Here is a 17323-nt window from a genome sequence, read left to right as displayed (position 1 = left end):
CATTTGCTGCTAACAACATTTTTTATCACAATGTGTTTATTTTATTCCTCTCCAATTCTTTGTTTCCATCTAATTAGTTTTCAACATTTAAAATTCAACAAATATTGGTTAAGGGCCAATTATGTGCCATTGTGTTATTTAATCTCATATTCTCTGCCCTGAGGATATTAGCATGTTTTTTTTACAGATAAGAAAACTGGTTTAGCAATGTTAAAGGAATTTAGTAAGTGACAGAGGGGAGGTAATTGAATATAAACTTTTCTAACATTTTTTAATACAACACCTGACCAGCTGCTACAATTAGCACATTTCCCCCTGGTTTGCCCTTAGTGGATGCCTTATTCAAATTTCAGTTTTTATGTCAACACTCCTGGGCCACACACCTTGATTCAGCAGTCTCTTGGGGCCTTGAAGAGAGCTATCCATACTACTATCCATTGAGTCCTCAGTACAAGACAGAATAAGTACAGGATATCTGAACTCTCCCACATCAAAACACAAGTTTTCTCTTCACTAGGCTCCACTCTGTTTTCCCTTTAAATGCTTCACTTACATTGTTATTCAGGGAATAACACTTACATTGTTATTCGGGGAATAACAAGTTAAATACACAAGGTCATTGGATGTTAATTTATGTTTCCCAGAAAACAATTAAAATTCCTTTCTGTTCTAAAAACAAAATAAAACAAACTGGGAGATCAACCCATTGGGTTTGATGGATGGATTCATCAGTAATTTTAAAGATAAAAACTGACAATATTAATTTCATTAACATATCTCCTGCACCAAATTAGTGAGTTAGGATAACTGGTTAAAAAACAAAAATATCTTTCCTGAGTTAGGGCTGGAAGTGCAAACAGACTTTATGAGAAGGGTGACCATGTGTCCTGGTTTTGCCTGGGGCAGTCCCTGCTTTCGCGTGTCGTCCTGCCATTCATCCTGGTTTAACATCTATCCAGGTTTTTTTTAAGAACATGCTTTTATTATTTATTTTATGAAAATGAGCTGGCTTGAGGTTGACAGATTTTTGCTTTGCTTGCCCCTTCTGCCATAATCAGGTCTATTAGTTGGTGAGACCCAGGTGCAAAGAAGAGATTTCTCATTTTAACTTGTGCTTAAATGTTGAAAGACAATGACCAGCCCATCTCTCTATTCCTAACCCTTTCCAGCTTCAACTTCTCTTCAAAGACTGCCTGCATTGTGCTTGCTGATAAAACAAAAAGCTTTCAGACCTCAAGGACTAGGCACAGCTACCTCCTTCTGTGCCAGACTCACAAAGCTGCTGGGACACCAGTGATTGGGATTAGAAGGAAATGGGGGAAATTTTGCTTGTGGTTTGGGAAATGTGTACAGAAAATAGAGGATGAGCAATCCTATTCCATAGAGAGTAGTCTATAGTATTTTTATCATTTATTGTATGGTTTAAGTTTACAACTATATGCATGGTTTTGGGTTTTTGTTTTTGTTTTTTTTGCGGTACGCGGGCCTCTCACTGTTGCGGCCTCTTCCGTTGCGGAGCACAGGCTCCGGATGCGCAGGCTCAGCGGCCATGGCTCACGGGCCTAGCTGCTCCGCAGTGTGTGGGATCTTCCCGGACCGGGGCATGAACCCGTGTCCCCTGCATCGGCAGGCGGACTCTCAACCACCACGGAAGCCCTAAGTGTACAACTATATGCATGGTTTAGTAAACATTTTTATTTTGGAATTAACTTCTTTGACAGCAATAACAGAAAAAAATGAAATGAATATTTAATGAGATGTTAGGTACCGAATTTATACTTCTTTTAAAAAGTTGATGATAAACATGTAACTTGCACAAAAAGTTTGTTGATATTTCCAATCCATTATGGAGACTATGGACGTGTCACTATCCATGTGACCACCAGAAGATGCATATTTGCTGAAAAAGCACCAGAGTACACTTCAAATTCTGTTTGCATTTGGTTCAAAATTAGTTACAAATTTAGAGTCAAAGTATTCAAAGAATGGAGTGGCAAAGATACTTACATTTTGGATATGCAATAAACTAATTATTGCAGTTAATGCTTGCAAACAGGAACATATTGAATTGGATCCTCACAAAAGGAGAAACTGAACAAATTAAATAATAAGAGCCCAAATGGTATAAAAGACCTAATTTTGGACCTTTGTAATTGCATTTTGAAATATCTTGAGTTATGGGAAAAATGTTTTCTTGGTACTCCTCTTTGATTGAATATATTTATATATTTTGAAGTATTTAAGTTTTTCTGTACATTCAGAAGAATCATAATAGAGATGACTTGGTTTTTTTGGAATTTTTGAATTTTATTTTATTTTTTTATACAGCAGGTTCTTATTAGTTATCCATTTTATACATATTAGTGTATATATGTCACTTGATGTATCACATAAAAATGTCTGGCAAAGACATATTTTAAGCAAATGAAGGCACAAACCCCCCCAATATCTATAAGAATATTTTCAAGTTTCAATTTAAAAATATTAAAATTGAGATTATAATTCATGTAGCATGATTTGCTTTTTGCTTACCAGGTACCTTAGCACTTATAGAGAGAATACATTTTCACTTAAAAATTTTATGGTGTGCCTAATTATTAGAGAAATGCAAATCAAAACTACAGTCAGGTACCACCTCACATTGGTCAGAATGGCCATGATTATAAAGTCTACAAATAACAAATGCTGGAGAGGGTGTGGAGAAAAGGGAACCCTCTTGCACTGTTGGTGGGAATGTAAGTTGGTGCAACCACTATGGAAAACAGTATGGAAGTTCCTCAGAAAACTAAAAATAGAATTACCATATGATCCAGCAATCCCACTCCTAGGTATATACCTGGACAAAACTATAATTCAAAAAGATACATGCACCCCTATGTTCATAGCAGCACTATTCACAATAGCCAAGATATGGAAACAACCAAAGTGTTCATCAACAGATGAATGGATAAAGAAGATGTGGTATATATATCCAATGGGATACTACTCAGCCATAAAAAAGAATGAAATAATGTCATTTGCAGCAACATGGATGGACCTAGAGATTGTCATACTGAGTGAATTAAGTCATAAAGAGAAAGACAAATATCATATGGTATCACTTATATGTGGAATCTAAAATATGGCACAAATGAACCTATCTATGAAACAGAAACAGACTCACAGACACAGAGAACAGACTTGTGGTTGCCACAGGGGGAGGGAGGAAAGGAGAGGGATGGACTGGGAATTTGGGGTTGGTAGATGCAAATTATTACATTTAGAATGGATTAATAACAAAGACCTACTGTAGAGCACAGGGAACTATATCCAATCTCCTGGGGTAAACCATAATGGAAAAGAATATTTTAAAAAAATGTGTATATATGTAAAACTGAGTCACATTGCTGTACGGCAGAGTTTGGCAAAACACTGTAAATCAACTATACTTCAATTAAAAAAAAATTTATGGTGTACCCCAAAAAAAGAGCCAATTGAAATGTCCATGCTTTCTTATGTATTATTCATAAAATGTGTCTTTGAAGAAGTTTGCAGGTAATTTTACCGAAAAAAAACAAAGGAAATAATAGGACCACATTGAAAAAAGTGCATTTTCCAAATAATGCTATGGATAAGAACCTGTTTCAAGTCCCTGAATACGTGCGTAAATAATTTTTCTGCTTACGTTTTAAACTTATTTCTGTAAAATTTTATAGAGTTTTACAAGCCTCTTTTTAAAAAAAATTCCTAACAACTTCAGTGTATATTTTCTACAATCAAAGACAGTCTCTGATAAAATCAGTACAACTATCAGAATGTGGAAATGAAGAAGTATTTTGGTGGTGTTTACTACACTAGAAATGTGCTATTTTTATTTTTTAGGAAATTTTATTTTGAAAATATTTATTGAATAGAACTTTTTATTGGTTCACTAACAATAACGGACTAACAAATAGTCCGTAGTTAATTAAATATTTTTTTAATTATATAATTTAGTTATTTTTATTGCTCCCATTGACTGTTAAATATACTCCGATTTGCATGATAAATTATATGGTCTCCCTGCTCATGTTTAAAGGATATATGAAAATTAACCAAATAAAAGAAGGTAGGAGAGGGCATTCTAGGAACTTGATTCTACTGTGGACTGAGGCTGTTACTCTCTGCCTGTGTCTCTCCTCTTTGTCATAATCATTTGTCTTGGAAACGAAATTCCACCAGCTCCCATGGCTGTGGAGCTCATCCCTCTCTATAATGGGACAGTTTTAGAGGGCAGATGCCCTCAAAGCTGGCTACTACCAGTTGACTTGAGATTGCAAATTGATAGTTTTAAACTAAGGCACCCTATTCCACAAAGAAAGAAAGACAGTTTTAAAAGCGATTGAAAAAAAACCCACTATCATCATGCAAGCGGTTGTCAGGTTTTCTTTCCTTTTAAAGTAAGTATTTTGGGCAAAATAAATTTTAAAAGTATTTAATCAAAACATCTTAAATTGGTTGAGAGAACAGATTGGTATTGGGAAGGAAAATTGGAAGAGATCTTCACTTCAGACACTATGAATGAAATCAACATGTGTTATGAACTTCAAAAGTAATGAACTATTCATTCAAATACTCCCAGGTCTTTCCACTTGGTCATCCTAAGGCTTGTCGAAATGGAGGACAAATATATATACAAGTAGACCAAGTAATGAGATATAATAAGTGTTTCCTAGCCCTATTAATAAGTAGGTGATCATAAAGAAATCAAGAGAATACAGTGTCTAAACTATGCATCCACTCATTGATCCACCCATCCACCTACCACACACCACTCGGTTATTCATATATTTAACTAATAGTTAATAAGTACATATTTTTTTGACATATTCCTTGGCAAAGAATACAAAGACCTGACCCTGATCTTAAGATGCTTAATGCAGGGATTCAAATCAATAGATATATTTCAGTGTGGCTAGGAGATTTCTGCTTACGTACTACTACTTTGGGGCAAGGTGTGTTATTTTCTGAGAACTTAGAAAAATATCTTAAAGAGTTACACTTTATGCTAGTAAAATGCTCATCCTTGGGTAAATACAGTCTCCACTTAACTCTTCCACTTCATTTAAACAAATTTTTTTTAATGAATTATATTTTTTTAACTTTTTATTTTATATTGGAGTATAGTTGAGTAACAATGTTGTGATAGTTTCAGGTGTCCAGCAAAGTGATTCAGTTCTACATATACATGTATCTATTCTTTTTCAAATTCTTTTCCCATTTTAGTTGTTACAGAATATTGAGCAGAGTTCCCTGTGCTATACAGTAGGCCCTTGTTGGTTATCCATTTTAAATACAGCAGTGTGTACGTGCCAATCCCAAACTCTAAACAAATTTTTATCGATTACTTATGAGCCAGGCACAGGAGTACAGAGAAACCTGATAAAACACCAACCGTGTACATGAACAAAGAGGGCATAGTAATAATAATAATTTGAAAACCACCTCACTGATGCTCTGGGAGGACAGAGAAGGGGCATCTAACCTGACCCTGGTCTGAGAGTTGGGGAGATGGGGAAGAGTGTCAGGAAAGACCTCTGGGGAAAGTCTTAAAGAATGAATGAGAGCTTCCCTGGTGGCGTAGTGGCTGAGAGTCTGCCTGCCGATGCGTGGGACGCGGGTTCGTGTCCCGGTCCAGGAAGATCCCACATGCCACGGAGCGGCTGAGCCCGTGAGCCATGGCCGCTGACCTTGCGCGTCCGGAGCCTGTGCTCCGCAACGGGAGAGGCCACAACAGTGAGAGGCCTGCGTACCGCAAAAAAAAAAAAAAGAATGAATGAAAATTAACCACATAAGAGAAGGGAGGGAGGGGCATTCCTGGATGTGGGGAATGTATGAGCAGAGGCACAAAGGTGGTAAAATGTATGGTGGAGAATTGAAAGCCAACTGATGCTGCAAAAGCATGAAGAGGAAGTCATCGTGGGCAGGAGAAAAGCTGGAGCTGATGGCTGGGATGTGCCCTGTAGGGACTTTCATGGGCTTTCAAGAAGCTTGAGTCTTGAGACATCCTTGAAATGATTTTAAGTTGGGGGGATAATGTCAAGGTCAGTTTTTAATCTAGATCAGGTCTCTCAACCTCAGCACTATTAACATTTGAGCCAGGGAGTTATTTGTTAGGTGGTAGGGGAGACGTCTTGTGTGTTATAGGATGCTGAGCAACGTCTCTGGTCTATACCCTCTAGACACCTGTAACATTACCCCTCTGTGACAACCAAAAATGTCTTCAAATATTGCCCGTGTTCCCTGGGGGCTACAATCACCCTCAGTTTTAGATGAATCACCCAGAGGGTGTGTCACTAAACTCAGGTCCAGTTGCTCTCCACTCAGAAATCAGTACCCGAGAGAGGCAAATGTTGGTAGAAAGGAAAGTTGCTTTTAATCAGAATGCTGGCAATCTGGGAAGATGGTCGATTCAGTATCCCCTAAAAACCATCTCCCAGGATTCTGCTCAGCCTTGAAAATTTTGTAAAGAAAAAGGGAAGTAATCTCAGTTACTCACTGAGATTGGGGGTTGGGGTCATCGTCATTCCCCACTGTGTACAGGCTTGTTGATGTCCTGTGATCTTTCTTTAGATGCTGTCTTGTTCACGCAGTTTGTTTGTGAGATCACTGAAGGGGAAGCTAGGGAAGAGGTCTGGTCATCTGTTAATTACTTTTCTTCATTTCTATTTTGATGTACGGAAAGAACCAACAGGTTAGACAAGGTATCGTGTGATCAAAAGGTTGGAAAGGTGTGCTTGGGCCAGAGATGAGTAGAGCATGGGGGCGCCTTGTTTAAGGTTAGTGACAAGACAAAGGGGCCTCCTGCAGAGAGCTCTTTCCTGCCAAAAACTGCTTACAGGTGAATTTCAGGGGGAAAGACAAGTGATAAAATCAGAACTGAATTATGGAGTTGGAGATTAGAGTGGGAAACCAGACAGATAATGGCAGATAATTTGGGAGACATTTGGATGGAAAACACAGTAAGAAAGAGAAATGGGGGGAGGAGAGTGCTGAGAGAGGTCTTGGGTGTGGTTTTTGAGATGGGGATTAAAGATGCCCGAGTTACATCCAGGCTGATGGGTCTGGCAGACAGATGAATATACAAACCTGAAACTCCATGAAGAAGTTTGGTCTTGCAGGGAGCATTTGAGTGTCAGCTAAAGTGAGGATGGAGGTGTATAGGGATGTAAACAAAGAGGCCAACAATTGAACCTGTGGGGACATAAAGAAATAGAGGAGTAGACAACAGGAGAGAAAACAGTCAAAGACAAGGAATGGTCAAGGGTGAGAGGTGAGCTAGGAAGATGTGGTATCACATCTGCCAAAGAAGCCTTTTAAGAAGAAAGCTGTTTTGTAATGATGCTGCAGAAAGGCATATTCAAATAAGAAGTGAGAAGTATTCCTGGACATTTTAAATGATCTTTGGCTACAGTATTATATCCAAATACTCATATCTAAGAAAGTAGAGACTATTAATGCTTCTCCCTTAATTACTTTATGGTAATATATTAAAATAACCTGTTGATGTCTATGAAGTATTTTGAGACTCTCAGAAATAGGCATTACAGGGATGTATTTTTTTATGTCCGTTTTCCTACCAATATGCACAAATAGACAGCTGAAATATGCCAGTGGCAAAATAAGTCCAATGTGTAAATGGACTCGTTTAATTCATGAATGACAATTTGTATGCCCTGATATATGCCAAGTTGTGTCTACAAGGCTATGAACAGCTGTCTCATGTACCTAATGGCTTTTCTCATCAAAAATGTAAAAAAGGGGCTTCCCTGGTGGCTCAGTCGTTGAGACTCCGCCTGCCGATGCAGGGGACACGGGTTCGTGCCCCGGTCCGGGAAGATCCCACATGCCGCGGAGCGGCTGGGCCCGTGAGCCATGGCCGCTGAACCTGCGCGTCCGGAGCCTGTGCTCTGCAACGGGAGAGGCCGCAACAGTGAGAGGCCCGCGTACCGCAAAAAAAAAAAAAAAAAAAAAAAGAAGAAGTATATATAATACTCATCACCACCATGATGTGTTCTGGATACCAAAGATGGGGGAAGGTTGTCTTGCATGAGATTTTAATGTAATTGATACGGGTGTCAAAATTATTTTTTTCTACAGGTAGCTCAGGATATTCAGTGTACTTCATATCAATTGGCAATTCTACTAAGATTTTTTAAGATAAGAACATAGTTACAGGTGAATTTAATAAAACTCTAGCTTGTATAGCATTTGCCTGTTTTCTTCTGCAGGTTGAGAGAATTAAATGCGAAATGCTACAGATATTAATTTCTCAAGATTCAATCGCAGTTTAAGAATTAGTCATTTATTCCTCTTGTCAATGCAGCAAGAAAGGAACAGTGCAAAAGTTGACCAGCTTGAAAAGTTCTACATTACGTTTTTACTCATAAGGGAATATTTTGTTTTTTGTATTTACTGTCAGAGAGTTCACAGTTAATATTTCAGATGTCATTATTTTTATTCCTAGTGTGCATTTTCAGTATAAAATAAAATATTGTGAATATTTTATTAAATAAGTTAAAATTTAATTTAAACTTTTTGAACTAAAAAAATTGCTGGGTGCTACCGAAGAATAAATTCACTCTCTCTTTGTAGTTAAATTAACACCCTAACTCTCTCTGGACATATGTTTTCAAGGACTTGAAAGATTGAAAAAAGTGATGTGTGATTCTCAATCAAGCTGATCTGACTTACATGCTTGTCTGCATTGATACACTATTAAGTACAACAAACCATAAATAAGTAGAAATTGTAATCCTTATTTTCAGAAGTTTGCAAGAACCACATAGAAATCAATAAGAGAACAATTCAGTGCTGGACACTTTAGAGCTGCACACATATGTAGAAGGTGTTTAAGGGTTGGAGAGATCCGTGGGCTCCAGGAAAGTCAAAGGAGGCTTCGTAGGGAAGGTGGTCTTCTTACTGTTTTACTTGGTGTTGATCCTAGTCGCAAAGAGAAATTTGTTTTTCCCAGTTGGTACTAGAATCTTTCTTTATGAGTGGGAGATGGGAAAAAGGGAATTGAATTTGCCACTTGGAGGAACTTAGGGTTAAAGCAAGGGAACAAGAAACATCAGATCTTCAACCTTTTTGGACCTTAGCAGTGTTTTTCCATACTTATTCAGGAACCAGAACCACAGGTCTGCTTTGGGCAAAGCAATTTTTTTACTCAGTCCTTTGAGACTTGCAATAGTAGGGAAATGGCTCCTTAAAGAAAGGACTTAAACACACACACACACACACACACACACATTTATTTCTTTATTTAAAAATAAAATATATGTTCCTTGTACATATATTTATACTTTTACAACTCCTTACCTTAGGTATTTTGTCAATAGCTTTTTCTTTGGAATTTAAGGCAGTATGCCTTTTTACTTAAAAGATTCATTGTGATTGCCGTCACAAGCAAACCAATATCTTCCGTGTTTCGAAGTTCATTTACAAATGAAAGTAAATCACTAAAATGTGCTTTTTTCATTTAGGAGGAATAATTTGTATGTCTTGGGCACAATGTCATTATACTTCCTGAGGTCAAGGAAGTATATTCATCTAGAAAGTAAAGCTGACATATTTAAGAAAAGACTTTGAAAACAGAGTGGGTTCCTGCAAGCAAAGCTAATTTAACCTTTGGCAGTTTAGAAAGTTATTAAACACTTACCCAGAGATTGGCTATTCCAATGAAAACCATTCAAACCAGTCATGTGGACTGTCTCAAATTCTCCAAAGGTTGAAATTCCCTTGCAGAAGTAAGCAAACGATTGTGTCTTCATGTCTGCTCTCAGTACAAAAGCAGCTGGATTCCAAACAAAAAGCAGCTTTGCTTAGGGACATGCATTGTCAGTGGTTGCATGAGACCTGAGGGAAGTAAGTGCTGCCTGTTCACTACAAGTGTCAAGGAGAGATGTCACAGGTGGAACGACATGCTTGCTAAGGACCCGCAGAACCGCTAGTGGAAGAGCTGCAGGTATCTCATGAGTTGTCACCTGTGTCACTACACTCCTGTTTCTCGCTATTACTACAGACTGGGCTGAAATGGAGAGAAGGCTTCAGGCTTTGAGCTCTGCTCAGAGCTTTGGGGGGAAGCACTTTCCCCTTGGGGGGAAGCACTGCTTAGACCAAAGCTAGAGATTTGGCTCAGGGGACCTGCATTCCAGACCTCCCTTTGCCAAAAGTGACTGAGTGATCTGGGACATTTTACATTCCTTTCTGGTCTTCTGTTGTTTTGTCCGTACAGTATGGAATTTGAACCAGGCAATCTCTGAAATCTCTTCCTGTTTTAACAAAAGTCCCTTTTAGAATTTGTCTTTTATTTTTCAGAAAACCTCTTACATTCTGTGGGTGAAGAGATTTGCCATCAGCTTTTAAAATGGAAAGAAAGGGGCAAGGAATGGCCTTGGCACTAGGCTCTCAATTATGATTCCTTTCTCCTTCTACTTGCTTTCTTTTCCCGTGATCGTATTTTCTCTAAAGTGACATTACCCAAATGCATAAAATGAAATTATATCCTCGCAGACCGTACACCTAGCTCTGTGATGATTCATGTCTTGATTATTACACAGGGCTTAGTAGAAAGTAATGCAATTGTCCTTCCAATTTCATGTGAAGTCTAAGAGGAGAGAGGATTCATTTGAATACTTTACCCTCTTTTGTATAATACAGTGCTTTCCATATTGCTTTCTTCAATCTTGTCTTTCTACTCCTGAAATTGCACTGCGGTGGGTTCTGACACGTTGAGAAATGGCTGCTTTAATGTTGCAGCAGGCTGAGTTTCATGTACCTATTGTTAAAAATGTGATAAGAAAAACACATGTCCAAAGAGGAGTGATTCACGTTTCCCAGAGAGTCAAACAAGAGATGCAAATAAAGGACCTTGGCAAGACTCTGGCAGTAGATTCCTTGGACAGTAGCGCCTGGATGGAGCCCTCTTCTTGCTGGATCCCCAAAACATGGTGACTTTGTTGTTAGTGCTGACAGCTTCCTCTTTCACAGCCATATGCAACCAAAATCATCTCAGGAAGACGTTTCCCTACTACCCAATATTCAAATATTTTTATTTCAAAAATACCTAGTTAATGTCAGTATTCTTAGTCTTCATCTAGATTATCTCCATTCTCCAATACGGCCATCGTACTCGGTGCTTCCATTGACCACACTTTTCTACATACTTTGTCCCACGCCTACCGTTTTCAAGGTGTGTCGGAGCGAGATACCGTGGGTGGCAAAGACAGATTCTGCATTCACAATGACTTATATTGGGGAGGGTGTAAAAAAACATATACAGTAATTTAAAAAGCAAGGGCAAATTGCCAGCATAACAGTCATAGAACAGAGGTCATGAGGAAGTGTGTGATGTATTTCCAAATGGGTTTTCTGAACCCCAAGTACTTTGATGTAAAGGCCGAGAGCTTACCTCTGAAAGGGGAAACTCCATGGAGGAGGTGGTGCTCGAGGGAGCAATGAAAGTCATGAAGGATTGTGACAAGCAGAGAAAAGCAGGCTGGTGGGAACCAAGACAGTGGTTCTCAAAGGCTCTGTACCCCTGCTGAGATGCACACTATACAGATGTAACATTAAGTGATATTGAACCACACAGTGAGAAAGTTTTCTCTTCCCAGTTGTCTTTCAGTACTTTTATTTAGGAAAAGAAGGCTTCAGTTTGATGTGAACACATCTTTAACCCCTGTGTCCACACTTGCTAGTTAACCATTCCCTCCCCCCATTCTTTAACACATAGCCAGTAGGGCCCCGGACTTAAAAGACGATGGCAGACAACAGTACCTGTAATTCAATTTAAATGGGTTTCAGATTGCATCTACTTTTTAGTTCTCTTCATCTTATGGAAAGTCATGTTGGATTTCCACTTAAAATCGTGATATAAAATATTTTAATCAAATAAATGTATTTAAGGGAGAACTTAGATAAGGAAAAGTAGAGGCAAATAATAGCACAAGTGTTAGGTAGATAGGGCAGAATTTGTTTGGGTGATATATGTATGAATGTAGGAGAACATGAGTTTTAATATAAGTTATACTTGGTTTGGTAAGTAGCCCCCTGTGATAACAAGGACAGTCCTGATGGAAAGTAGCCAGAACAAGATGAGAAAGAGAGGTTGCAAGCAGGTCAAGGTCAGGGAATACGGGACTCATGAACTTCATTCATGTTGTATCTTCCTTGGGATTCCAAGACCACTTTCTTTACCCACATGTTAATAACTAGGGTTTATTAATTCCTTCTCAGATGCCAGTATGGTATTATCTTCCATATAATTATCACATTTTTCATCACAACTACCCTAACAGGAAGGTATTAGCCTGAGTTTAGGAGTGAAGAATCTTACCAATGGCCCACAGCTAGTAGTTAAGAGAGTTGGGTTTGGAACCCAGACCTATCTGATTCCAAGGCTCCTATTACCTTGTGCCTAGAGACTCTATTCATCTCCCAGCCCCAATGTGAACACTGGCTTTTTCTGTCTAAGTCCACCTTTCCAACACACGGTCGACCTCCTCTTTGGATTTTCTGCATCCATCACTCTATATTTCTGGGTAGTCATTTTTTTCTCCCCTTCCCTAGAAGTGTTTCTCTGGCCATCTACGAACTAGATTGCAAGGACCCAGAAGGCCTGTTCCCATGTCCCAAGGCATCCAGCACTGTACTTTTTTCATGGTCAAGGCTCATATTATTTGAATTGAGCTAAATTTTCTTGCTCTGACATGGCTTATCACAGAAATACAGCTGTAGCAACTCAGGGTAAGTGTGAACAGGTGCTCTGGCAAAGATAACTCAGGACCTACCTGGGAAGGCTTTGCTTTGTCAGATTCCAAGAATCTAATTAATTAATTTTGAGCAAATCAGCAACCCTTTGGATTTCTTAAATCACTTTGGATTTTTTTATAGCTGGGTTGTGTAACATCTGAGTTAAATAGCACAAAAAAGGATACCCGGTAATTATAGACTTTTAGATGTCAGGGGAGAATTTTAAAGAATATCTTATCCAGCTCCTTTCTTTTGTCAGTGAGGAAGCTGAAGGCTTAAGCAAGTTTCACAAGTCGCTTAAGGCCACAGAGCTTGTTAAGTGTAGGCCTTTAACTAAAGATCTCTCTGGATTCCTAGTCAATTATCTGGCTTTGAGCTTGGAGGTCACTTACCCCTTCTTCCCATCCAGTAGAGGAACCCCTACAGTATCTCTGACTGCTGTCAACTGGGGCTCCTTGTGAGCATGGAACAGGACCCCATTTTCTTTGGAAGCAATCCATTCCATTTAAAATTAAACAGCATTTTTTCCTTTGTTGTACCCAATAGAACCTTTCAATCCTGTCCATTGCTCTAAACAGCAGAGTTTTCTAGGACTCTCTTTTAAACCTGTCCTCATTTCCATCCACAGGCACTCCTGTGATCCTATCAGTTCCAGGGTTTTAAATCTATAAACTGAGGACTTTCACCTTTGTATCTCTAGACCAACTCTCTCCTCTGAACTCTAGACCCATATACAGCCAATTACTGGATGTCTTCTTTTGGATGTCTAGTAGGTATCCCAGATTTAATACCCAAAACCCAAATCTTGATTGTACCTTCCCACCAAAAATCTCCTCCCACCCCCTAATCTTCATGTCATTAAACCAGACTCTATTTTTTCAGTTGCTTTGGCCAGTAACCTGAAGTCACCCTGGTGTTTCCCATTCTCTTTCATTGTCTATCTAAACCATCAGCTACCCTATTGGCTCTATTTTAAAATAACATAACATTGTTATCAACTATGCTCCAATATAAAATAAAGATTTTTTAAAAAATAAAAAGGAAAGAATCTGAAAAAGAATACACACACACTCACACACACACACATATCCAGATATGTATATATATCTGAATCACTTTGCTGTGCACCGGAAACTAATACAACATTGTAAATCAACTATACTTCAATTAAAAAAAAATGATGTCTTTTGATAAACAGAAGTTTGTTTCTTACCACTGTTAAATATATCAAACTTTTCTTGAAAACAAAAATTAAAAACTAAAAATTTCTTCCAGAATCCAACAAATTCTTACCAACTCCACTGCTCCCATTGTAGTTCAGGCTATCATGCTTCTTGCACAGACGACTACCCCCCGCCCCTCCATGTTCCGCAACAGTCTCTTCTCCCCGCAGTGGCTGGAACATAAATCAAAATCCCCTCCATGGGGCTTCCCTGGTGGCGCAGTGGTTGAGAGTCCGCCTGCCGATGCAGGGGACACGGGTTCGTGCCCCGGTCCGGGAAGATCCCACATGCCGCGGAGCGGCTGGGCCCGTGGGCCATGGCCGCTGAGCCTGCGCATCCGGAGCCTGTGCTCTGCAACGGGAGAGGCCACAACAGTGAGAGGCCTGCGTACCGCTAAATAAATAATATGTCTTCAATTAATTATAAAATTAAACCAAACTTTTACACAGAAAATAAAAAACACTCTTCCTTCTGACATGCCCACACTCACTCACATCTCTGACTCCTTTTATCAGAAAATCTTTTGCTGATCACCCCCTCTCCCATATATTATCCCAATACCCTGATTTATTTGTCTTCACAGCATTTATCACTATCTGACAGACTCTGCATTTACCTGTTTGTTTTTTCATCCTTTGCATATCCCACAAAGGCATGAGCTCAATGAGAGCTGGGATTTGATTTTATTTTTGTGGTTTCCTGCAGTGTCCTCAGCCTGCGGCATGGTGTCTGCAAAATGTAGGTGCAACTGATAAATATTTGTTAAATGAATTTCTCCTTTAACTTTGTCATTGAGCCGGGTCTTATACTTGTACCGTGTGGACTCTGGAATCCCTGTGCAGGCATTTGCCTTTATTCCTAGAAATACCATAATTTTAGTGTGGTCCATGGGGCAAAGTTGGCAAGATCTTTTTGAGTCTGGACTTTTGCCATCCTAAGTTAATTTATGATGATTGTTAATATCAGCCACGGTTACTATTTATTGAACACTTGCATAGCCATCACCCTGCCAGGTGTTTTACAATATTATTTCCCTTAATCCTTACAATGGCCCTATGGGAAATGCTACTATTGTCCTCATTTTGCTCATGAGGAAATCGAAGCCTGGAGAGTTAAGTGACTTGCTCACACAGCCAGGGAATGGCAGAGCAGAGCCACACTTCAAGGCCACATGTCCCGGATTCAGATACACTATCGTAATGAAGAGCAATGGCCTCTGGAAGCAGACAGATCTGGGTTCGCATTTCCTCACGTAGCTGTGTGATGTCGACTGAGTCCTTTTTCTCCCTTGACATTCCCCGTCGTCCCATAAATGAGAGTAACAGTAATACCAACTTCATAGGGTTGTTACGATGATTCGATGACTCTGGGCCCATGCTTAGTACAGTCCTGGCACAGAGTTAAAGCTCATTAAGTGTTGTCATCATGGCGGTATCATTAATAGGACTAAAAAAAATGAACGAATAATGATTTTGCTTCTATTGGGCAACACATGTCCTCTTCATGTTCTTTTTATCCCACATCTATCTATATTACTTCTCCCTTCCATCTATGCATCTGTAAATCTGATAATGGGATCTTCCTATAAACTACTGATTAAAAGTGGTGAAGGGTGTACAGGTGAGGATAAACCTTTAGACAGCCAGGGATGCCCTCTAGAAACCGTGTGAGCTTTGTTTTGACAGCAAGAAGGTACTGGTTAGTATGGCACCTTCCAGGAGCATGACTTAGTTTCACCAGTCTGTTCTGTTCATCTGCTAAAAGGCGAGCACAGCTTTACTTTCCTTCCCAGGGGATCCTACCGGGACTAAATGACTCGGTAGGAAATCCAAGAAGAATCTCATATCTCCTGCTTTGGGCAGACTGGTCTCTAGTTAGCCCTCTTCTTAGCAGTGCTGGAGGTAGCCTGGATGCTTGGCACTTTTAAAAGCAGTGGGGAGGAGGAACCCACCGTTTCTTTCCATGGTTTGTCATCACACGGTAATGACAATATGAATGGCAATTGATAGCCTTCGTTGAGTACTTATCCTGTATCATGCACTGGAAAAAAAATCTTTTATCTGCACAGCAATATACTAGATGTTACTCCTATTTTCTAGAGGAGAAAACTGTGCAGAGTGGGTTTTGGTTGGTGCCCCATCCAGATCCCCTTTACTTTGCTAGGTCAGTCATCGATTTGCTGCCTCATGGCTCTGAGCGAGCTGTTTGATACGTGCTCCGTGATAACGGACTTCCAGTAGAGGGCGCCAGGGGGCTCTGCGGGAGGAAGATGCTCTCCTGCCCGTGCAGCGTGGTCCTGGAGGAGGGAGGTTTGAGCGCCAGGGCGGCTGCTGAAGCCTGCCCGCCACGCATCGAGCCCCAGACACGGTCGCTGTGCAAACCTGCAACCTTAGTCTCACCGTAACAGTCCCACAGCTGTCTTCATCCTGAAACCAGAGCCCCTACGTGACTCCCCTCCTCCCGCCAGCCCCCAGATTTCCCGCACCTGCACCCACAGCATCAGTTGCTCATCTGGCCCCGCTTGCACCTCACACTCCCGAGAGCGGAGGCCACTTGCTTGCATGGCAGCCCAGCCCCTGTCCATCGCGGCCAAACCAGCATCCTTCTGGGCTCTCTGGTGAACTGAACCCCACTGTCTTCAAGTTTATCTTCCTTAGATGATCTGCCTCAGCTCCAGGGTACTACACAGGTACCCTTTCATCACAGTTAGTAATTATCTATATTGCACTTTATATCCTGTATGATTTCCATATCCGGCTTGGATCCAGACTGCTGTCGGCCCATCCCACGGCTGCTCCAAGCATTGGCTGCTGAACTGACAGAGGCTCCCTCCTCAAATAATTGCCCTCAGCGACGGGAGCTGCCTTGCCCAGGAGGTTAGCACCCTCCCTAATCCTCCCCTCCACCTGTGAGCCAGAGGCAGTGACGAACCCACGAAAGCCAGCTCCTGTGACCTCAGGCAAGGACAACTCTACCGGACGGTTCACCCTGCAGAGGCTCCTGTGGATCAGGTTGAGGAGAAGCTTCACCAGAAACCTGGTCCTTTCTTAGCTCTCTCTCCCATTCTCAGTCCTCCTCTTCCTCTCATTCTCTTATAGGCTTTACTTGAGAGTCAGCCCTCAATAAATTAGATATGTCCTAATCCTTGTCTCAAGCTCTGCATTGAGGCACCTGGCCTCAACTATGTTCCCAGGCCACAGAGCTAGAAGATAATGAAGCTGGTGATTGTACTAGGTCTATCTGACTCCAAATCCTATGTCTTTTTTTTTTAATTGAAGTATAGTTGATTCACCATGTTGTGTTAGTTTAAGGTGTACAGCAAAATG

The 17323-nt window shown here is 40.3% G+C and overlaps 1 protein-coding gene across 1 annotated transcript in view; it reads left to right on the top strand.

Moving 5' to 3' along the window:
- The window catches only part of KCNH8 (potassium voltage-gated channel subfamily H member 8), a gene marked incomplete at its 3' end in the record, with an annotated part of 385548 nt that overhangs the window by 63793 nt on the left and 304432 nt on the right, over positions 1–17323 (top strand). The window lies entirely within an intron of this gene.

The sequence above is a fragment of the Stenella coeruleoalba genome (genome assembly GCF_951394435.1).
Source record: "Stenella coeruleoalba genome assembly, chromosome: 5".
NCBI classification, from domain to species: Eukaryota; Metazoa; Chordata; class Mammalia; order Artiodactyla; family Delphinidae; genus Stenella; species Stenella coeruleoalba.
This window is presented reverse-complemented; position numbering and strand designations above follow the sequence as displayed.